General features: G+C 39.3%; 1 protein-coding gene across 3 annotated transcripts in view; it reads right to left on the bottom strand.

The window, feature by feature from the left end:
* LOC132916113 (uncharacterized) overlaps positions 1 to 24225 on the bottom strand; it is a 139579-nt gene that overhangs the window by 82584 nt on the left and 32770 nt on the right. For all 3 annotated transcript variants that reach the window (XM_060975901.1, XM_060975900.1, XM_060975899.1), the window contains exon 3: positions 16735 to 16988. The gene's annotated coding sequence lies outside the window, so the exon portion shown is untranslated. The remainder of the gene's footprint in view (positions 1 to 16734; positions 16989 to 24225) is intronic.

Below are 24225 nucleotides of genomic sequence, written 5' to 3'. Positions count from 1 at the left end.
GCTCAAGTTTATCCCTTACGGAATAATCGTGTAATCCGGCAGCGACGTTCAATTAAATCAGTTCCAAAGTTGCGCGTTGGTATAACTCTGACTCATAATTTAATCCGAATCAGCCACCGGGAATATCCGGCCACGTTCCGCGTAGAACAAAACTCGAACTCTTATAAACGGTGGCCGCACGCTCTCGCGCCGTGTAATTACGAATATCGAATGGCTGATAGGGGAAGGGTCATAGAAAACGTGACGAGAAAACTTCTTTTTCCCAGCGGATCGCTCCCTGTACGAACGTACCAATTTTCAACCTACCAGCTGCAATTTCTATCTAATTTCATTCTTCTTGCCATCGATGTCTTTGATTTCTCTCCACCGCAATTCTCTGTAACGTTCTCGTCGCTCGACTTGCCCTTAAATACGCTGTTCAACGCGTCACCGATTCGTGATTTCCTCAATTTTCTACGACCTATCGAGAAAAAAGCTGCGAATATACAGGGGTTCACGAAAATATTCGAACACTCGTAGATACCTTTTATGAATATATTATTATGTGCCTTTTACCAAATATTTTCATATTTCATTGTACGTAATGTACGGAAAAAGGTCTTCGACGATAAATATTCGAAACCTTCGTGCGTAGAAAATATCACAGAATCGTATGAATTATCACGGAATGAAAGTTACTCTCTACAAGTAGAAGAATAAGAGACGTTGTATATTAAGTGTATACGGACGAACGAAGCGAGTTACGATACAACGAGAGTTTGTAATACGAACTAACGTGTATCTCCCCGGTTTCCTTATATTCGTACAACAATTAGCAAAATTACTCTCTCGAAAAACGTACGAATAGATGCACGCCAGTTCGATAAGTATCGCTTCATGCGGTCATGTTCAAATGTACCTTGACAACGAACTTTGTAGCAGACGATAGCGATCCTTTTCATTTAGGTTTCCGTGAAGCCTCGTTCCTTGTACCTTACATCTCTTCCATTCATTTGACAACGTAAAGGAACTTTCAAGCATGTCCTCTTAACGTAGCGTGTAACTCGGCGATCTAACCTATTGTTATACGAAACAAAGGAACTTGAAACGAAGGGTATTCTTTTTCCAACCACGAGACATGTACGTAAAAGTTCATGAATATTAAATCACCTCAACCCTTAAACGACAACGGGATCAGTGTCTCCATGATCCCAATTTTTCTTTGCCTCTGTCATTTTCTAATCTCTTTGCATCCATTTACATTGTTGCTCGGTAGGCTACTAACTCAAAGGAATTGTTTCTCGTAGCACGTAGGCTACTTTGCATCGGAAGATTTAAACAGGACTTTGCTCGCAACTGGGGTTTCAATTACAATTTTAAGTAAAGATTTTTATAAGACTTTTAACGACATCTTACGATCTTTGAAAAGAGTATTTCCCAATTGCTAGTTTACCTGTGATCGAAGCAAACAATTTTCCGACAAATTTTCAATTTTTCTGTTTTTTTTTTTCTTTTTTTTTGGAAAGGAAGTAGGTAACGATGGTGATCGTAATCTTCTTTCTGGGCCACGACACCCTCGAGGCTAACGGGATATGAATTTCCGTTCGACGGTTCGTGTCGACCACAAAATATCGATTGGTCTGATCGCGCGACCATCGCGTACAACTCTCATCAGAATTTCATTACGCGTAAACCCCATGACCAATTTCAGGTCATGTCTTCGGTATACCTCGAACGATCCACGAATGGTTCATGCGCTTGGTTCACGTTCGGCTGACAGCCTATAGAGAACCGCACCGATATCAAGGCGTTCAATAAGCTCACTTATCGACCTCGCGCGATATAAGCAACCATTAAACGTAATTATCCTAAAGTATTAGTTCGACGTTAAATGATAAGTCATCGTAATTGTCTGTTGAATCGCGACGTCTATTCCTGTCGGAGATTATAAGCTGCGTACGATAATTTCGTGTTATAACGAAAACGAATAGCGAAGAAACTGAAGAACTCGATTGGGTGTGGAGTTTAATTAAGTTTTAGCAAAAATGGAGGGCGTTCCGCGACGTAGGTAGCGACTAAGTAGATTTACCATATTTTGCACGGCCAGTAGGTTTGGAACTATGGGCCTGACTTGTATGCGAAATATGCCGATCTCCGTATATCGCGCTAAATTATAACGTAGCGAAGTGGACCGATAAATAACATATTGAGGTTCGTTAGTTCATAAATTGCTAACGTTACCATCTCATAGCAAGCTTAGATATAGGATAAGACTTAAGAACCATGAGTGCCGTACTTTATGATTATCGTACGAATAAATTTATTGTAATTTAATATACGCGATCGACTAGTTTTTCACTTTTCACTTACAATTAACTATGTAGTTTAAACTGCGTTCTACGTCATGAATAATTTTAGTTCCAACGTCATATTCGATAGCGATTCCAACGGGTAAATCAGAATGAATGCATCGAACGAATAATCGTGCGATACTGGCAACGCAAGATGTTAGATACCTTCGAAAGAAAGTCTCGAACATCGGTCGAATAAACGAGACAAGTAGAGAAAAACGACATTCACGCAATCTCCAAAGGCTCTAAGAACAAAACCCTGTAAAATAATTTTAGACGAAGCGGCGTAAGGAGTTAATTCGGAAAAAGGTGTATCGATCGAAATTACACGTTTGCACGGAATATAGACAGAGAAATGCTTTGCATGACGTCATTCCTTTTTTAACGGGCATCCGAAATAACGTAATAGGTGAAAAAAAGAAAGGGATATCGCTGACCCACGAACTTTATTGCGATCGTAAAAATCATACGGTGGCTAAAGCATACACAGCCAACACATCTGGTGGATACAGAGAATTCTTGAGCAAACTCAGCGTGAGATCACTGTGAATAGGTGAACTTACGATGACGTTCGTTCTCCATGGAAAGGAAGTAAACTGCCCCGTGCAACCGGATCGGGAAATTGTCGCGAGATAGCACCATGTTCCGCGTTTACGACGAATAAACGGGGCTTAACTTATTGTTAGTAGTACGATACGTAACATGGCGTGGTGCGCGACACCCACCTTCTTTATCCTTCTTTTTCTCTGACAGTTCCCATTCGCGAGCAAATATTTTCATATCCCCTGCAGTCCGAATGAAAAGAACAACCTGCAATAAACCGACCAGTTACATCTGCTGGGTTAAATATTGATTTTTCCATCGCAGATGTAAAACATTCTGCGTTTTAATTCTGTTTGTCTTCTTTCCTCGTTCGAATTTTAGATCAGAAATACGAAGTAACAGCGGAGAAATAAAATGTAGCTGTTCGAAACGTTGCTAGTTACACAACGCGTGTTATAATACGTCACAGCAGTTTCCCAATTATTAGCATGTGATCATACGTTCGTAATTTCCTCTGGATAATGGCTTTCTACAAAATTGCCTTTAGAACGACATAGAATCTGACCAAAAAGTTATTAATTATCTTGACTGTAGGTACTGAAAGAAATTTAAGCACATCAAAGGTATATGAAATTAACTTGATTTTTTTGTAATTCCTTTGCTTTTCAAATATTAAAATACAAATGTACGTCGAAAGATTTGCATTCTCTATTAAAATAATAATATTAAAACATTCGCTCTGCTTTCAGATTTATAATAACCTGCTTTCGCAATATTCCCCGCTCTCGAGTATATAATAATTAGAATTTCATACATCGTGCGTGTTTTCAATCACAACATTCGTGACCAATATTTTAACCCTTTCACATTTGCAGATCAGACACCTCACAGTGTAATTTTGTTTGTGCGACGCTACGAATGAAATACCTCGTGTTATTTAATCTTCAATGTGCGCAACCGAATATTACGTGAATATTAACTGAATAAGAATATTAAAAAGATCCATTGTTGACAACGTAAAATATCTCGCATTTATTATCGTTAATCCTTTTGCGGACGAAATATTTCATGTACTGACTTTTATTCCAATCTATGGATACATCGTTATACGCGGTCGCAACTCTCTACCTACTTGGACAATAACAAGATCATCTACGTTACGAACGTTGTGTATTTTCTTATATTTTTCTTTTATCTCTCTTATTTCTCTTATAATTATTAATTCGGTAAAAATCGTTTAAGAAATCGTTTCTGAAGCTTAAATTAAAAAAAAAATACAGTAAATAAAGTATGTATCGAGTAAGTAGCTTTATTTGACTGGTGAAATCATTTAATGGAATTAGCACAGGTAACTTTCGGTATAGGAAAGAACCTACTGTTCGTATAAAACCGTTGCACGACATTTTTGTGTTTTATTAAAAAGGATTTGCGTGTAACTTTAGGACACGACGCGCGAACCAGACTCTATATTAGATACTATAACTTAGCCGAACCTTGGCAGACTACATATGAACTACATAGAAGCTCGCGAGTATCACGTTTCTCCATTTGCTCGCGAATGCCCACGGTATACCCACGTTTCTGCCATCGCATTTGTACGAAAATTATTACCACGAGCCAATTTACACCGCCAGACGGTTTAATACCAAAATTTTCCTATTATCCGATGTTGTATTTTAATCCTTTATTCGCTTTTCGTGTATTATAATATTATTCCGAGTACATTGTTACGTGCATGAGCTTACTACGCCATATTTTGCAAAGTAATTTCTAACAAGTAACTAGTCGTGTCTCGTATAAACAACACCCGAACGACACTGTAATTTTTATACGAAAATACGTAAATAATACATCCTCGGTCTACAGACGACAAACAGACGACCAACTGCTGTTCGTGAACTGTTCTCGAGCATCGACAAGGACGCGCCTTAAGGCCAATCATTTGACGTGACAACGCCTCCAACGAACAATTACACGTCTCTATTAGGCATCTAAACTAGAAGAACCTAAGGGACCGCTAATTATTTCGAGCGGCTAAATTTACTCTTGGAATCCTCGTATATGCAGGCAGCCAGGCAGCCAGGCAGCCAGGCAGCCAACGTTTCTCGTTTCGTGGTATAGCGAAGTTGCAGGTAATATTGTTTACGGTGCGAAGTTAGATTAGTCTTGTAATAACGGTACGAAACGCGGGGGCTATACGCTCGCTCGCCAGGGGAATTGAGCTTTCACGACACCGACGATTCCCATGGTAACGATCGAATGTGACCACCAGCCAGCCCCTGTACGTGGCGTGCATCTTGGTCCACTGGGTTGGTCAATAATTAAAGGGAACCCCACAATCGTGCAAGTGAAACGAGACACCCGGTGCACGTGATCACCACTGGTTTACATGTACGTGTATATGTGTATATGTATGTGTATATGCGTCACGCGATCATCTACCGTATTGTTTCCTCAGCTGGACTTCGCCAAGACTGTTCCTTAGGACGCGATCGATGTACAATTTTCGTTCCGTTCATTACTCGGCTCGAGTGTCCCTGCTGGACTATTGCGCCGAAATGAAAATTGCAATTGTTAATGCATGGAAAATTAGAAAAGTGGCGTGGCAGTTGGTTGGTAATAATTCGAATACAGGTATACGTTCGCTGGTGATTTGAAAAGTGTATAAAAGTACTATCTTTCGTCGGACAGTGAGTAATTTGGTTGAAAATCGGCCTCTGGAAATAGATTAGCCTTTAATTCATTTAGCATTATCTGTTTCTTTGAACTTCTTGTTGGCTGTTAATTAATTGCTAGTGAGTTAAAATTAGCTATCCAGCTCTTTGTGCTTCATCGGTGTCGCTACAACTACGTCGATGTTACGAATATCGGTTTTTGTATCTTTTTTGTGCCACATTTAGAAACTTTTTCTTTGCGAAGCAAGACTCTTGGTCTTGGAAAGATTTTTGAGAAGATACGCGTTGGTCTAGCGACAGTTTAGTAGACAGTTAAGTCCTCGTCATTCAATGCATTGGGTTGCAAGCTACATGATTGCGAATTTTGTCAATACCACCTATTGGCAAAAGATTCGTCGCGTGATCGCCGCCTATATGCGCCCACAGATCATTTCGTGAATGTGGCCTATAAGTGACGTTAATACCCACGGGTCATCTCGCGGGCAAGTAAGCGGCATCCGAAGCAAAAGAGTTAAATGTCAAGGGAATCTCATTCATTCGACCAAAACGCTATATATGGCTTTCAATGGATCGTGTCATACCTACGTCTATTTTTAGTTCCACGACATCGATATTCTTCAATTTTTCGATATCTCTGCCAAGATTCCGCGACAAACTGTTCCACTCAAGTCACTGCCTTATTCGTAATTAATTCGCTTTGTACGCCAAACAGTTCGAAGCATGTTATTACGTTACAAATTCTCCGATGTAATCAATTAATGGCATATCGACAATTCTTAATGAAATTTCGATAAAAAATATTTTACTATCAAAATATATTTACTAATAATGTTTTTAAGGAAGCAGTATCAAATTGTAAAATGCGTTTCTCGTAATCGTATGACTCTCGCAAGTATCGACGAACGTGCAATCAGTGTACAATGTTCCATTTGAAACAGATTAGAGATTAATTCGTATTTTGCTGAATGTACACACAGACAATTGACACTGATCAGCAACTCTATTCTTCCTTGTTACAATAGATCCGTTTTGAAGAGTATAAAAATTCAACGAGCCGAAATAGATACGATAATTTATCGTATCGTGTACAATGTTTTAGCAGAATCGTTATCTGCCGGTTTATCGTCCTCTTTTAGCATCTAATTAGAGAACATATGGAAATTAATTAACTATTTGTATACTTGCAGAAGCCAATTGACTTTTTGGAGTCTATCATGGTAAATGACATCATAGATCACTTTTTCTTTTACGATCTTCAAGTAATGAAATAGTAAAATAAAACAGGAAGCTTTTGTCTGAATCTAAAAAATGCAAACACGTTACAATTTAATAGAAGACGTAGTATCGATAGCAACAAGAGCGATGCTAATTAAACGGAAGAGATCGGCAGACAGGGAGAAACAGATTCGATCGGCGTGGATTGCCGGCATGAAGTTAGATTAATTTACGAACATTCTTCCGCGCGCAGTTTAATTAAACTTACAAACCGTAGGCAAGGTATCTCGGCCTTAGTCGCGCGCTCACGGTTGAATAGCGATCGAACGAGCGAACGTACGAACTTGTTGCTGCGCGACGCATCGTTTTCACTTCGCCGGAGCGTCGTACACAACGCGAATTACGGCCCAACTTGATTATCCGCGACGCTACTTGCAGCAATTTCACGGCAGATTCTGAACGAGCATGATTTTTGCTTTCTACCCTCGAGTGAACCGAGGAGATCGAATTATTTCCGGCCAAACCTTCGTTTACCCGCCGTTGGAAAAAGTTATTCGCGATGAGATATAATATCCTACGTTTTTCTTCGATATGCTCGAGTTTCGAGTTTTCCAATTTCGTATTTTGTTGCGAAATCTGGCTAAATATAACCTGTATTTCCAAGAATAATTTTTTCGTCATTTTTACGCGAACTGGAAGACGTCATACGATGTAGCAAATAATGCTTCGACGAAACATATTTAAGCACCTTTTTGCGACAAAATAATTTTTACTCTTACAAAAAGAAACCCGTATATTTCAAACCATTCGTGGAAATAGAATGTAATTTATAAATTAGAACACATTAGAAAATATTAATTGAGACGTGAATCGAGCTGTACGCGAATAAAGCGAAGAATTGTCTGTTATGATGATGATCACGTATAGTATTAAAACAGCGTGTAAATGCCTTACTTACGAGGTAAGACTTTCGCGGGGCAAGAGACGTAGGCCATATTTGCATATTATTTATTACGAAAACTTGAATCTATGTAACTTTAGCAATTCATTTTCTCTTTAAAATCAAGTTGCGTAATATATCGATATTCTTGTTACAGGACTAATTCACCCCAATGATCCGTCCCAACAAGTACGTCATTTATTGACTTATCTTCTAAGTTTTTTTTTCAATAAATCGATATTGATAAAAACTTTCAAATTCTAAAGTACAAACTGAAATTCCTATAAGAATACATTACGATTCTACTTTTATCATTTTGACGAAACAAATGTACAAACGATCCAAACGCGTATAAACAAGGGTGGAACGCGATACGTTAGTTGCTTAAATACGGACGTAATGTCGTGATATTGCACGTTCTGATTGAAATGGGAGGGTTCGATGCAAAATGAAATTTCTTAACGAATCGTCAACTACATTAGACGATGTACGACAGTCAGCGTAGAAACACGCTCGCGAAATCGCAGCAGCTAAAGGTTGAACGAATTTGCGCGAACAATTACATGACAATAGGTTGCGATTTCAACTACTCAACGCTCTGCATGCGAGTGACGTAAGTTCACGTATCTGTAACCTTACGATTGAATGCGGGAGAATGCGAATTCACGTCTACTACAGACGCTTCGTTCTACCTATGATGTCGCTCTTGTAACTTTCTCTAAACTATTTATCCCTAATCCTCGCATGAAACTACAAACAAAATGTTTAAGAAACCTTCCCAACTGCTATTTAATAATTATGCAATGGTGTACAGGTACTTTTTGTATCTCACTGTATATTCATTTTTGAGGATAAATTGTAAGGTAGAAAATATATTTTTGAAATACTGAAGTGTAAATACAAATCGGAATATAATTGAGCTGCTCCAGATCCGCTAAGCCCTGAAGCCAACGTCGCCTATCTACTGTTTATGGTTTGTCTTCGACGCAGTCTTTCGTCTATACGCTGTCGATGGCTCCAGTTCTTCAAAAAACTAAGAGACCAGATGTAGAGTTTTCTTGGAAGTGATGACCACTTGGACAATTTCGTATAATCCAACATAGTTGAACGCAAATAGAACTATCGACTGTAACAGGACAGCCGTGTGCATTGTTTGATGACGTTTCAACAGCTAAGTAGGAATCAGAGTTTCTCGAGACAAGAAAGCTGGTAATGTTGTACTAGCTCGAAACCATTACTCGCCAACCGTATAAATTATTTGCGAGCAGTTATTCAGACGGAAAAGAAGCACGTAGGCAGGAAGAGTCCTGAATGATTGATGCGGTAGAGCCGACCAAGACTTAACGCCAACGTGTGTTAAACGTAACGGCTATGCTGTTCAACGGACGTTTTAGCGCACTACCCTTTGATCCGCTAGATTCCGGTAGAATATTACAGCATCGGCGTACGACTATAAAAGATATCGAAACGATATTATCAAGCTCGAATGCAAACTTCAGCACTAATTTCTCGTTGGAAGAAAGTGAACAAGAAAGGTAAAGTTCTGGCGAAGATTTTAATTTTAAGTGATAATACCGTAGAATTACGTGGGCATATAAGAAACGGTAATGACAGTAAATGTATGATATTAAATGGCAAGCAGATATTAGACATGTGTAGGATAATTATCTAATATCTTAGACATAAATTTCAATTTCACATATTCTACTGCGGAATATATTATATTAAATGATAATACGGCGGATAATTATTCTTTGGATGATATCTTAGGTATTATTTATTTTAACTCAAAATGTATACGTATGAAGCCGATTATACTAAATAACCAGGTATGAGTGGCAACGTATAAATAGTAGATGAGTATAGTAGTACGGTACAGGTGCGCGTACCAGCGTATCAAGAAATTATCAAACTTAACAATTCGAACTGTATGTAAAAATTTCCAACAACTTTCTCAGATATATGTAGTTGCACAGCGTGTGTAATTACTTTAGGAAAGGAACTCTAAAAGTTGATAGACTAAAGGTAAAAAGCAACTTGTTGAATGTTGCAGGCGAGCGAGGTGCATAGCAATTTGCAGAGAAAGGATCAATTATTTAGCTGTGGCGGAGTCAAAGGTAGGAGAAGCAGCAGAAACTGCTTTTGGTAATAATGGTAAATTCTTACAGTAGAAAATGGTAGCTCGAAATTGTGCAAATTTTTGCTATTCCATATTCTTGTATGGTACGCTCGGCTTGCGAACCAGTGCCGGAAATGAAGTAAATTCTATGCAAAGCAGAGATGCCGGAAATTAGTGTGCATATTAAATATCAAGGATTAAATATGACTTGTAGCCGGAAACAAAAGATGACGACTTCCTTTAGAGCTACTGAAAAATGGCACTTTCCAAAATTACCCAAATTCTTAACATATAATTTGATTAATTTTTCAAACATCTAAAGATCCATTTAACGCTAATTACTAAAATTAGTAAAATATCCAAAATGGAATATTTACTTGTAATTTAATTCATCAGAATATGAATTCTGTATAGATATCCGCAATCTGTTACTCACTAGAACGTTCCATTCTTATAAGAAAGTTTATCAGTCAATAATAGTTACCATTGTGGAACTGCAACTAGAGTAGAATCCCATTTATCCGACCTCGGAGACAAGCAGTTCGTATAATAGAAGTTCATCGATTCTGCCCACTATCCACGACTTCTCATTCGAACAATAGTATCTCTTTGCGTTCAGATAAATGGATGCAACTGGATGTAATTTCGACAACGTCCACATATACCGAACGGCGAAGAAAGGTAAAGAAACGAAGGATCAAAAACGACACTAACAGTGAAAATTTTCCGCCACTCGCTTACGCGAATACGACCGCGAGAAATTCAACGCGATTACGTTTTCCTATGAAAATTCTCACGAGTGATTACAGCACGTCCTTCCGTGTACTAGTCGCGCTTCCTCGTTATCGGGATTTCTTGGACAGCGGCGCAATCAGCGGCGCATACCTGCGAAATATTAATGCGACTCGTAGGAAACGCGTCGAGTCGGCCGACGAGCGATGTGCACGCACACACGGCAGCGCCTGTAGAAAGTGGCGCCAACAAAGAGGAACGGGGCGTTCTAGCGGCAATAAATCGGCACGAACCTACGATAATAATCGATACCCGTTGCCCACATAACGAATCGATTTATACCGCCGTGTACCGGTACGTGATTTTATCAGGCGTCTATCTCTGCGATCACGCGACCGGAGCAAAGCTCTCGCGTCTCTTCTTTCGGCCATTTCTACAAACTTTGACCGAACAAATATAACTTTCTACGTAGAATTGATATATCTCTTTCAGAATACCAATGTAAACTTTACATTTACTCTTTCAGAGATATTTTTATGGCGTTATATAAACTTTTTGTAGAATAGCGATTGTATTTTCTAACGTTGGGAATAGCACAGTTTGCTCCTTTTTGATACAGTAGTCGTTTGGATATTGAAATACCGAATATGCAGGTGCGCGGAACGATCGAGTATCGGGACATCGATTAACGGAAAATTTGGGGATGGTCTGTTGTGACGATGTGGTGACGAGAGCGTGACGTTTATCGTCCGTTCCCCTTCACCGACTCTTATCCCCGATGTAATATACGAGGCAAGTAGAGCGCGAGTTTCGTGGATTCTGCTTCTTGTTTCCCCAGCTATCTTAATAGCGTGGCTGTTTACTTGCACAGTGTGCACCGCTCGTTTGCATGCTCGCATTAACTTACACGGCGAATTGCCTTGACGATTATTTAACGCGATCTTCAACGTAAACAGGCTACCGTATCGTCGCGCAAACGTGTATTTGCATCGGTATGTTCCATTCAGATTGCTTCGAATAACGGCCAATGCGAAACAAACGCTCGAACGAATAAGTACATGTTCCGCTTATACGAAGCACCGATAGTCTATCCAATGGATTATGCAATGTTATTGCAGTTATGTATACTTTAATCTCTTGTATAATACGAGTGGTTGTCGCATAGTACGTATTTTCGAGAGAACGATGGAAAGAGAGAAAAATCATTATCCATCTTTCGGTCGTGAAAAATTCATTCACGAAGAGTAAAAAAAGAAGAATAAAAAAAAAAAAAAAGAAAGAAGGAAAGAAGCAATGAAGATAATAGAGAGAAAGGCATGTAAGTTAAACGTATGTAAATTTATCTTTCTATGGAATCTTCGATTTCAGGTAGTTCTCTTTCTTTACACACAGATAAGATAAAAGATGTGTAATTTGTAAAGTAATTCTGGAAAAGATAGTTTGTTGTACAGGTGGAAAGGACAGAGCAAACACTCGTACAAATACGCTACGAAACAGACGAATAATAGTTCGAAGGAATTCTAATTTTTGTAAGTTTTAAGGAAGCATAGGTTTATCGAAGATAAAGCAGTTATCTCGAGAGGAATGATTTTTAGATGTAATTTATCTTTACCAGTAACTTCTGATAAGGAGAAACATCATTTTTACATGTAACGTATTTCGAACAAGTATCTCTGATAAAAGAATAAAATATCTACAAGTACGTTTCAATTTCTATCTAAAACCAGTGTAATTATTTCCCTCGCGGAAACGTACTTTTCCACTGTCGATGTCATAGAAAAATGGTGGCTGCTACTGAACGTTCCTCGAAAGAAACTTACGACCTCACGACCGATTAATCTCGCGAAGTACGATCGTTTCTCGAAATTGATGAACAAGTATCGCAATGTTAAACCATATGAACTTCCGGGCAAGAAAATCGATTCGATTCGCGGCGATCTGTCTCAACTATTTTCCTTTAAAGAAAAATAGTTGCAGATATATAGCGAAGCAAACATCCGATATCGGTTCTGTAGGAATATCTGAAAGCAGGATGCAAAGCACAGGAATCTCAAAGTCTGTTCTAGTTGAAAAGAGTCTCTCAAATCGATCAGAATACGCGTGTACGTGTGTACTGGTCTGCAGGTGCACCGCGAAGGAAATGAATTGCAGAAACTTGGAGAAGAACAAAGTTTGTACCGTGATACCTTTCCATAGGGTAGAAACTACTTTCATCGAGAATTCCTGCAATTTCGTATCCGAGGTAAGTGGATCCGATAGAAGAAACTTATAAATAAATCAAATATTCGATAAAAATAATCGGAAAGTATATTTGCTTGGGCAATTGTGTAGCTTACGAAAGTATTCCAACGTTGGTAGAAATCTTTTGTAAATATATTACGTGCGTTGCACGAAACATTCTGAAATTTCAATAAAATTCCTCTATAATAAATATCGAGTGTGTAACTTTATGCGAGATTTCAAAACGTTGAATAGAACCTTTTTTTTTTTTTAAATTGGCCGATTTATGAAGAACAAAACAAGCAAAACAGGACGTATAATTAATCTATGTACCGTGTAATCTACCGCTTTACGATCGAAAATAAACATCTCAATGTGCAATCAATGTCTTTGAGTATTTCTTATCGCAGTCTGTTCTGAGATCTAATATTTAATACAGCGTAAAGTTACGCTATAGGAGAACTTTGTTCAAACAAAATTACTAACTCGTTGGATTTGTCTGTCAAATATCACGAATATAGCTTGAAATATGATTATTATTCGAATTAATTTCGTTAAAGCAAGTTTTAATTATCACAGTTTTTTCTTAATTAACATGCTTGGAACGTGTAATCCAAGCTCTCGAATACCGAAATTCTCGCTAAAGAGTATAATAATAATATAATATAATAGGGAAATAATATAATAGGAAATTCTAAAAATGTGTAAATTTTTTCAATGCGGTAACGAGGATTGAATTATTTCTCTGTGTCGTTTGATATCACAAAGTACGACAAAATTTCAGTTCGTTTCAACGCGTAACATTTTATGAATTCTTACGTGATCATTAATCATTCCTACATATCATTTTACGTTGTATTCTTCGTGTTTGCACTTCCACTTTTATCAAAAGGTCGAGAAGCTTAGCGTTAAACAACGTTAAATTAACATTGAACAACCTCAAGATCGACTATACTCTGAAAAACCTTCCTGTCACAAATACATTATAGCAAATCTAATCGCAATTAACTGCGTATATCTTATTTAAAGATAAAGTTTCGTATAACCTTCGTCAAAACGGTCTGGATAAAAGAATAGATAAAAATCACTCGCGATATCTATAACTTGAAGAAAATTTATTTCGCTGTAATCGCTCCTACCTTGAGGAATCCTACATACGTTTTTTAATCCTACTATCCTGCTATCTTCGAAATTTTCAACTTTTAACGTTTCAATGGTATTCGTTACTTTCGTTTCGTAATCACGAAGAAAACGATACTTGTAGCGACTAGAAGAGCGACTTATCGTTTGGTTAACGCTAACTTTACCAGGTCTGGTCAAACGATCTGTCTAAAAATTTAATTTAAAATTCCACATTCGCTGTTGTTTCTCTCGTTCATCTAACTTTATGCAAGTTCTTATACTATTTGATCGATCCGTCTCTCAATTTTTGTTAACCCCTTGACCTTTAACCACGAGCGAGACTCGTGGTGAAGAATTTGTGCTATAAGCGCAACCCACGAGAGGTAATTTACAAATTGCTAGTGATTCACCACTTTGAAATAACAAATTGTTTTTGCTAACTGATCAATTGATCATGATTACGCCCCAGACATCTTAAAAACACTATTTGTCCTCAAACGATGTTTATTATTTCACAATTCCTTTTGTAGCTCCTAAATATACATGTCATAAGAAGTATACATTTTGCACCAGTTCGGGCACAAGGCTGAACAAATGAATGACACAGCGCGCGACCAAAGTTCTTGCTTACTATGACAGATCGGTAGATAGCGCGTAGACCAAGGGGTTAATGTAAGAAAGTATTATTTATTTCTTTCGTTCGTCTAACTTTATGTCAATTCTTCGTCCGACAAAGCCTGGTAAGGTTAGTGTTAAGGTCACGAATATTCTAAATAAAATACCGTCACAGAAGAGGAAGCGAGAAACGTCGCGATAATACAAGGTACTTGGAATTGTTCTCGATTCCTTTGCTCGAGGAATAACTCTATTATAATCCTACCACGATGTAGAACGAAGCATTTTCTGGCTGGTGGAAATCATTTTTAGATCGTCGAGGGCTCTCCATTTCGCTTGGCACTTCCACCGCACTAGCTAAGACAGAACCAACAACCGGAATACGAGCCCGCCGCGCTGCCGCAAAAATGTTGCATAAATCCCGAGAGAGGAATCCCTAGATTCCTCGAGTCTCGTATATTAGAGGAAAGACATCGAACGTGCAGAAACTCCAAAAACTAGACCGCTGTTGCACGAGGCGAGCAACTGTGAAATTAATTCGAATCGATTCCAAGGAGTACTAACGCTTCTCCGTTGTCTAGATCGAAACTCCCTTATCTGAATTCGAGTGTTCTATCGTGCGAATGGAATCGATCGGAAACCGAAATTGAAAACGTTTTGCGAGCGATACGATGCGATTCGTATTAAGTTGTCCAGAAAGTGTCTTTCCTTTACAGACCCGTCTTTTACAACGACGTATCTTTATACAAACGTGGAACCTAATCTGTCGAACGTTGTAATCTTTATTTTGATAGAAGAAGATGGATCACACGTAATTCGATGAAATAATATACAACGGAAAATGTGCATCTATTATTTTCTTATAAAACGAAGGAAACTTTTCGGACGACCTAATATTAAAATACATAATAAAATATAAAATAAATATAAAAATTGTAACAAAAGAAATCTGCACCCTATAACTTGTCAATTTCGTACAATATTTCAATCTTCAAACATTCAAACTTTTTAATATTCAAATTTTTAAATATTTAAGTTTTCGGTTTGCGTTTTCTCCAATTCGTCGACTCGTGTTAGAGTGAAACCATGTTGTACAACGTTGTACGGGAGATACAATGTACTGAAATTACGAGGTAAATTATCGTACAAGAGGGTTCTAACATCAGATTCAAAATATAACGTTTGGCGCTTTCTCTTGCTAATAAATTTATCATTGGAGAATAACATTTTAGATGTTGCTTCGATACGCAGTATAAAACGTAAAGCAACCAGGGTGAATACAAAGACGCAGAAACGCGATAAGACGCTGACGGTGTTTGCTGAGAGGCGTAAGCTGGCCGGTCGACTTTTCAAAATCAACTTAGCGGAGATTTACTTCATAAAGACCATGAAATTCCAGCGTTGCGACAAATTCTTATACGCGAGTGGGAGACCTTGCAGCTTAAGTGCACTCGTAAGAAACGTGACCCACAGCGGCTATCGTTGGAACATCACGTGCGAAACGTTAGCATAAAGTAAGATACATGGGACAACGAGGGAGACAAATGGAGTCAATAGTTGTCAACATCGGAAACCCAAGAGGACGAGATTGTCCCTCAGCGCAGACTCGTTGCGCTATTTCAAGCTTTTTCTCTCTTAAGCACGATCTTAAACCCCGAGACCTTAAACTCGCGTGATTAAATTCGCGCAGACGATACGCGAACGCAAAGACGTTCGAACGATGCGTAAAAGTGCGATGTAACAATCGACAGAACTTTATCGCAACTATGTTATATCGTAAGAAGAGAAACTTTGTTCCGTTTACGAGTATTTCGGTAAAATCGTTGTTATTCGATTCGACGAAGAATTTTTAAATACCTACGATATTGATTCTCATTTTCTCGTAATAATTGAAATCAACAAGAGAAAGAAAGTCGCGATATCGAGGCGTAAGAAGAAGCAAAGTATAAAATACGTCACCTGTGTATCGGTATTACGAAAAGAAACGCGAAGAAATTCGCAGAATTTCAATTAAAGAAACTCGTAAGAGTCTGGGAAACGAGCCAGTAGCGAGAACGGGACAAAACGTTAATCCACGAGAGAAAATAGCCGATAAGAAACGTAATACCGATCGTGGAGGGAGAAAAAGCAAACTTTCTACAACAGGATAAAGGGTGGCTCGACGGTAGTTACTCGGATGATATCGGAGAAGTTCTTGAAAATTTGAAAACGCGGTTGACTTACCTTATTCCAGAGCGGCAGTAATTGGCAAGATCCTTCCTTTCTGCTTTCTTCCCTTTTTGTTTGCTCGTCGTCCCTCGTCCAACGGTTCCTCTTCTTGTTCTTTGTTCACCACTCGAACAACTTTCGAAGGCGAACCGAAGAGTTCGAGGAACTAATACCTTCTGGTCGCGAAAGTTGCCCGGAATCTCAGACGGCCCGTAGAATTTTATTTCCCGTAGAATCGAAGGCCATTGTTTCCCCAGTGGTCTGACGATCTGAAACAAAAACGAAAACGTAACGATCGATTGCATTAGATTAAACGTGGAATCGCATTGCGTAAAATTCCCCTTCGCGAAGAAACGATCGTTCGATGACTAGGAAATTGTCCGTTTGCCGTCTAGTTATGCGAAATACATGCTTTCAACAATAAGTGACGCGATATTTTCATTGTCGCTGTTAATTGCGCGATGCTTATCGCTATGCTTGTTTATCGGATGAAAAATTTGCACATCCATGTATATAGTGGAATTTGCAAGTATAATGTCAAGTTGGACGGAAAGATGTTTACATTTTCTCTCGGACGTCACTCTGTTCTATCCCATAAAAGATATAACTTAGAAAAAACGAAGCTGGCACCCCGCTGGAGGTAGCCACCCACATGCTATATTTATTTTTATTTTATTTTTTTTTCTTCACCAATAAGATATAACACTTTACCAAATGTCTCCATAAGGACAAATTGTAAAATAACCAAAATAAAATAAAAAAAAAAAAACTCTGTTCTATCTTGCTTGGAAAACCCATAGAACGAGTCGAGTAAAAGTAACTCAAACGAAAAGTTGAAATAATACGTGAATTCGCGTTGATACTGAAATTGGAGCAATGAAAACAACTTCCAGAAGCTGTCGATTAACGCGAAGTCTCGTTGTTCAGTTATCCTTCTACTTGTACGTTACTGAATATGTATCCTTCGAATGCAAAGCGTATTCTTTAATACTTTCGAAAATTATCTCGTATTTAAAAACAGATGCAAATTTTTTCGAACGTTCAACTTCAAAACGCGAACCAACGAGTTTCCAAATATTTAAATTCTCATTTAACGCGGAATTGTTGTCTAAATAGAAATATTTATGTTTCCTGTTTTTTGATAACACGAGGCGTTCTCCCTTCAACATATACTTTCCATTTCTAATCTAAGCATCTTCTTACACGAAACGGAAGACGTCTTTTAGGAGGGCATTAATTTACTACGCAAACAACCTGAGAATCACGCAGAGACTCCGCCTGTTTATTCAGTCTCGCCGGGAGAAAAATCTTGGTAAAAAAGTACGTGAGTATCTGCGGAAATCAGAGGCGGAAGAAAGCTTGCGCAAACAGAAAGAGGGCAATTTCGTGCAGAGGTCGCGAAGCTATAAAATCTGGAAACCCTTCGGAACGCTTCGTTTCCTTCCTTTCCAGAGACTTGAATTTTCGCTTCTATTAACATGCATGCTCGCCATACGCGAACCCTATGCTTCGAGATACGTGACAAGATATTTCCATCCAAATTGCAAGTTCTTCTTTTATCTTCTCCATAAATTCCATCATTTTGAAAAACATTTATTACGCAAATAGAAAAATATTATTGACGTTTGTATTACCGTTATTGGCAACTAAAGTCGTCATCGGGAACGAACAAAGTTAAAACGTTCTCCGAACCTTTGAACTGGATAGGGAAACGGAAGGAGCAACGATACCCACGAAGCTACGCTAACGAAGCAAAGATAAAAATCAAACGAGACAATTAAAACGATTTTCGACACGACGGTAAATGAAAGTCAGTGTCGGCAAACTTGCGAACGTAGTCACGCTCGAACGTATTCAAGTATGCAAAGGAACAAGTTAATTAAGGCCCACCCAGAAAGCGCTATTTCCTTTTCTCTCGATGCTCAACGGTACACGATGGAAACGTGCCAAGAGGACGCGCACATAAACGTCGATTCGCTTTCCTTCCCTTTCGTCTTTTAACATCCCTGCTATGAAACTCGACCAACCTGCTGAATAAAACTGTATCCAACGTGCTTGGCCAATCACGAGATTCGATTATCCCCTGGCAATACACCGGTGCAAAATCTTCGATTTTGTTTTTCTGCGATCGAGCAAAGCATTTGAAAAGAATCGACACAACGGAAAAGAGAAGGGGACCTTGAGAACGTCGTGTCATGAGAAGAACGATGAAGGGATTGTAATTATGCAAATCGAAAATACGTGAGAACGAAGACAATGAAGCAAGCTCGGAACAAAGAGAACGTAAAACAACATCGACTGATAATGAGATTAACGGTGTCGATTAAATTTCAATTCGACGAACGAAATTCCATTTTATGCGCGACTCGTCATCAAACTTCTCACGGATATCGATCCCATGGACAATGGCAGTGCCTTCCTCGCGGATCGATCAACGAGTTTCGTTCATTACAAAAGAACAATGTCCCTTGCTGCAGAAATTCCCAACGGCCGGATAAGAAGTAAACGATCGGATGAAATTTGTCTATATACACCGTGTGCGTAATAGCGACGACACTTGTTGACCGTTTCGACCAACTTTGTATTTTATCAGAGATAGAATTTTGCGGATGAAATTCTGAAGGGAACGACGACGAAAGTTTGACCACGAACGCGAGAATTAGAAATTAAATTCAAGCTGTCATGGAAATATGGAATTTTGCTCTTTCGTATCCGCTCTTCAAACTTGTTCCCACGAGTTGTTAGCTTTTTAAGCACTCGTACAATTTATGGGAGCAAAAGCCGATAATCCCGAGGATTATAGGAATATAGCAACTTCCGAACAATTTATCGAATCGAAAATACGCTAGAACTTGCACGCGCAAAAACCTCGAATTCTTCGATGCAAGTTTCTTATTTTAAGAAAAAATAACGACGTATAATAGCTAACATCGCCGTTTTAATAGGTAAAAATGTGTCTTCCTTTTCCATTTTCCTCTCTTTTTATTTCCTTGAAAGCGCTGCTTAGTCTTGCTGCTAAAAAATTTGCCGACATCCTCCGACGATCTCGGTTCTCTCTCTATCATTTCGCGTTTATGAAAGCACAGGGCAGACGAAGAAAAGAAAAACGTGGATAAAACCGTCTAGGGCTTCGCACCAGGCAAGGATCAACAGACTTGGAGGATTTTCAAAAAGAACCGACAACCTTGAACGCTGGCTTCCTCCAAGGATCTTCTTTAAATTTATCGCTTTCCGTCTGCGAAGGATTAACCGACGTTAGATGACAACGGGTGAGAAAGAAAAACGTGGCCGAGAAATTTATTACGATCCTGGAAACAAAGTCCCGGCGTTAAATCACGCATAGCGAAAGAGGCGGCGTCATTTCGAAATTCTTCAACGATGAAACACGATTGGACATTGGTTTTCGTAGGAAATTGCGTATTCGATCGTAGGTACGCGATCTTTTGGAAATTGCTCGATTGTAAAACCGACACAAAACGAACGTATAAAGGGTTCGTTCGACGATGATAATGAAACTTAAACTTAAACTCGGACTTTACGAGGCCGTAAAGCGAGCTGCTAGATTCATGGACTGTCATTGGAGGAATCGTTTTCATGAAATTACCTGCTGTCGTAAAATTGACAGCTGTTCGATCTCTCCATCGAGTTTGCCAAGTAAACTTCCACTACTTGATATTTGTCTATTTCCATCAATTACCGTTACGTTCGATGTATGACGTAGGAATTGCAACGCAAATGGCGCATCTTGATCCAACTAATACGAGCTTCTAATCTTTTAACTGGTAATTCTTCTTCGGTCTATTAATAAAAACAATCGATCGTATCGATCGAATACATTCAGCGATTAAATACCATCGTATGGAAAAGAAACAATAAAATTGCACAACGAACGTTAAAGCGAGAGAGCGAGATCGAGTCGTGCAACGTCCAGTCTGTGGATATTTTTGAACATTTACGTTTGGGGAAAGCAAAGAGACAGCTGACAAGTTGCGCGAATTCCAGCAGTTGGTTTTACACGATCGTGCCACCGAGAGCTTCAAAGAAGACAGAACCGCCAACAAAGGGGCAACAGGGCCAACGTGTCCAAGTGACCACCGACCTCAAAACCGACCAATGCGTAATTTACATCATTGCAACGTTTCAAAGGATATTCGCAGGAGACCATTTTCATCAGTGAACAAAGTAACAGATATTCGGCTCGGTTACCGGACAAACAACCGCGTGTATCTTTTAAATAAGTTTATAAAGGTACACCAACATCTGTCGTAGTTGCACGTTCAACTGGAAAGTTAACGCGAACATCGAATTACATTTACAACTAGCACGTGGTAAAATTTGACTCGACCGACGTTAACGAGTAAGTCGACTAGTATTTCACGGACACCCTGAGCTTTTGTTCGTCGCTGAAATAAGATGTATCGTTTCAAGGAGGCAACGGTACCGATACCAGCACCTATAGTCACCGACAGTAACCGACACCGATTGCCCGATCTATGCGTCTTATTTTCCGCGAGACTCGATTAGTTTAGCGAAACTGGCTTCTTCGCCGATAAATATTTATACATCAGCGAAATGTGGGTTAACGTTTTGCATATCGTACCCACGAAGGATATACCGGTGGCCCTGACAAATGCTATGGATCCAGAGCGACAACGAGGATACGTGGCCCTGATAAGAGCTTCCTCCTTCCCTCGCGGTTTTAATTGCTCGTTCTTATCAGCCCGCAACTTTACATCGCTTCGTTAAGTTTCACCAAATTTCAACCGAGCGTCCGGCCGTGTGCCGAATAAGAACTTTCCATAGACATAGTCAAGTTGAGTCGAACTAGCCAACTGAAAAGGACTGACGAGATTCGAGACGGTCTTAAACGTTTGCTTTCATAGATGCGAGGAAAATTAGCGTCAAATCGCGAGAAAATATCTTTTCTTCCGTTGAGGTTGACTGACGATGAGGGACGAGTAGATGAATTTGTAATAGAAAAATATATATATATTTCTCGCTCTTTCGGTGTTACGATACAATAAGAATATGATAGGGAGCACGTTTATATATTTATAGCAAAGGACATTAACAAAAAGTTAAGCTTGGTGTGTAGCTCTAGCCGGAGGCTACAAGAAGAAGCAATAGAAATCTACTTATAGCTCTTTTGTTTCTAGACCTTGTAACCCGAAACAAAATTTATATCCAAGGGCACGATAATATGGACCTCCCCTTATTTTCAATCTTTTTCACTAAATTCTATTCTCTTCGTAACAGCGGTCTCCAGGTCACGGATGTACAAAAGAAAAGATGTAGAGTTTTTCTTGAAATAATTACTTCAGCATCTCTCGCATTCGTCTTAATTTTCCTTTTGGCAAGTTGGCCAACTCGAGGACCACCCGCGGCACCGCTAGTTAGAACCTTTAAATCCTCGGTTTCGCGTTCGTTATCCTCGGGCAACGGAATCAGCGCAGCGGCTTAGCACCGTGTAAACGGCACTTGGAACGTAAGAATGAACAACGACCTGTTCTGAATGGCGCGCGTAACGCGATGAAAAAGGGCGACGACGTCCGCAAGGTGAACGACAGACGTCGTAACCTGAAAAATCCACGGCCTTTCTCGCGAAACTGCTTCCACATTCTGTGCCATCCCACTGAATACTTATTCGAATACTTATTCAAATTCGATCCGAGGCTCGATAACTAGTCTCGTGGGCACGCTGCAAGGGCGGCTTTCCACTCGCTGGAAAAGGATCGTAAATCTTTTCCACGGCGTGTGCAACGTACGCACGCGTGTATGTTCCCGTGTGGAATTCACACGGGCGAACGATCGCGGGATTCCATGGATTCCCAGATTCCCGGAAAAGGAATCCGGTGTTCGTATTCCTCTCTACGATGCTCTTGCAAGTACCTCTATTCCTGGCTGGCAGACATCCGAATGCCTTCCAACATCGACGTGTTTTTGACGTTTTGCGCTGCCATCGTTCGAGAGATACACGAAAAGGAAGAGATAAGGACTTTGTAACGGTTATCCCGTGCTTAAACGTGCGTCTCCTACGTATCTTGCGCCTCCACGTTTCTACAAATGACCTTGTTGCCATGTTTTACATAGATAGCTCTTTCAGATGGTGTTGCGTGTCCTTGGTATGGAGAAGCACGAGGCAAAAATTGAGAAATTTCGTGCAAGTCGAACGAGAATTTCCGAAATTCTGTAACACCATTTGAATTCAGTTACACGATCTTTTCGATCGTGTTCGTAAAAATATACACTCGCACGAATACTCGCAGTCTAGGCGATAAATTAACGATAATAAGACACAAGTTAAATTCTACGCATATAAATATTATAAATCACGGATCAGCTCGCTCTGCTATTTCGTATGGAATTGTAAAATTGTTAAAGTCAATTATGCGACAAAAACCTGTAATTTAAAACGTCTAATTTGTCATAGTATCAGATATTCGTCGTGAAATTGCGAAATGGTCAAACTCGTTTTCCTGCAGTTCTTATTCTTGGTTTATATTACTATAACAGTAAGAGAAACAAAACGGCGAAGAATAGTAGAAACCATCGACTTTTCCAAAGTTTCTGAAACACTCGAGGCAAAGAACGAGGCACGAACTTTCCCGGAATTGTTCAGACGCGATTTATTCGCGGTCGACGTTCACCTCTACTACCTCGCTCCGCTACCATTATCCGTGCCCTTGAATTCCACCGATACCATTTTCCCCGCTGTTTTGTGGTTCTTTCACGTTCCCGACCGCTATTTTTCGTAAATGATCGACCGATTTCACGTACAATCGCCTATTCGAGCGGACCTCATAAATGAATCATCGCGCATTCGCCGAGACTTTATACGGACCGATAACAACGTTTTGTCTCGATGACAATTACGCTCGCTTTCGATACGTATCCGTTCACCTTGGCGGACGAAGAAATGAGCGCTCGACGCCGCTTAAGGAATTTCGAGGCAATTCTAATTTTCGCTTTTCCTTTCGTACTTCCGCTTCTCATTTCCAACGTCTTTCCTCTTCGTGATCAATAGAACAAGGTAGAGTTATTTAAGCCAATAGGATATTTCGATTAAGTTGGGCAATTCACCTTGGATCGAACTTGATTCGGAAAATTTGTGTTATCGTTATCGATACGATATCGATACTGTTTAACAGTAGCCAAAAAAATCATCGATAACGATAACGTTACCATTAATTTTTAAAATGTTGATCGTTTAAAATAACTGACTCGAATAACGCTACCTTAGCCTACCTTATCAAGATGATCGAGAAAAATCAGAAGAGAATTTTTCTCGTGATTTTTCATCTTGATAAGGTAGGCTAAGGTAGCGTTATTCGAATCAGTTATTGTAAACGATCAACATTTTTGAAATTAATGGTAACGTTATCAGGATGGTCGAGAAAAATCAGAAGAGAATTTTTCTCCTGATTTTTCGTCTTGATAAGGTAGGCTAAGGTAGCGTTATTCGAATCAGTTATTGTAAACGATCAACATTTTTGAAATTAATGGTAA

Source organism: Bombus pascuorum, chromosome 1 (genome assembly GCF_905332965.1).
Source record: "Bombus pascuorum chromosome 1, iyBomPasc1.1, whole genome shotgun sequence".
Classification (NCBI taxonomy): Eukaryota; Metazoa; Arthropoda; class Insecta; order Hymenoptera; family Apidae; genus Bombus; species Bombus pascuorum.
The sequence above is the reverse complement of the archived record's forward strand: the minus strand, read 5'-3'. Positions and strand labels throughout refer to the sequence as shown.